The following is a 1,022-nucleotide window of genomic DNA, read 5'->3' on the forward strand; positions in this document are numbered from 1 at the left end:
TAACTCAAGAGAATAACTGTCAGGTAATTAAATGTAATTACAATTAAACTCTGTGAGATATGTAAATATCTGGTTGAAGGGTCATTTTTTAAATTCTCAACGGGACAAATATTTTGTGTTAAATCTAATAAGACATGTTCTAGCAAGTTTGTTATATATCCTGCTGTGGATGCAAAGTCGTATCATAGCTGTACAAATCATTCGCAGTAAAAAACATAAGATAAAAAAATTTCACAGAAAAACACCGTAAGTTGTGATAAACAATAACAAAACAAAAAAAATATCACAGAAAAACACCGTAAGTTGTGATAACAAACAATAACAAAACAAAAAAAATATCACAGAAAAACACCGTAAGTTGTGATAACAAACAATAACAAAACAAAAAAAATATCACAGAAAAACACCGTAAGTTGTGATAACAAACAATAACATAAAAGCAATTATGACAATCTTAAAAAAGGATATTAAAACACAAAAATATTTTGTCATATTACTCCTGTTTTTTATAACCCCATTGAATGTGATAATTCTTATTCTGAGCATAATACAAAGCCTGTTATCATCGGTTTTCTTAGCTTTCCCCAAGCCGTAGAGAAGATACACTTTATATATGGCATGCTCTGATCTTTAGGTAACGGAATGAAAAATATTCTGGCTGGTTTAAAAAAAAAAGAAACGACCTTAATCAGACTTTCGGGTCCTTTTTTAAAAGTAGAGAATGATTCAAAACAGAAAACTAATACCTAGCATTTCATATAGTTAGTACATTACAGGCAAAAGATACCTCGAACCCAGGTTAATTTGAGATATTCAGTATTAGATAGGTTAATGAAATACATGTATTCGGTTGTATTGAGTACATATCGGTAAAAGCTGTTTTACTTTAGCTTTATAATCTGTGTTTTTACTCTTACTTGATGCGTGCCAATTTTGCTTTAATATTTTAAACATTGTTTGCTAAATACATGTATATCATTGCTAGTAAAGTGCATTCTTTATACCACCGCTGTAACGTGCTG

The sequence above is a fragment of the Lottia gigantea genome (genome assembly GCF_000327385.1).
Source record: "Lottia gigantea unplaced genomic scaffold LOTGIsca_81, whole genome shotgun sequence".
In the NCBI taxonomy this organism is placed as follows: Eukaryota; Metazoa; Mollusca; class Gastropoda; family Lottiidae; genus Lottia; species Lottia gigantea.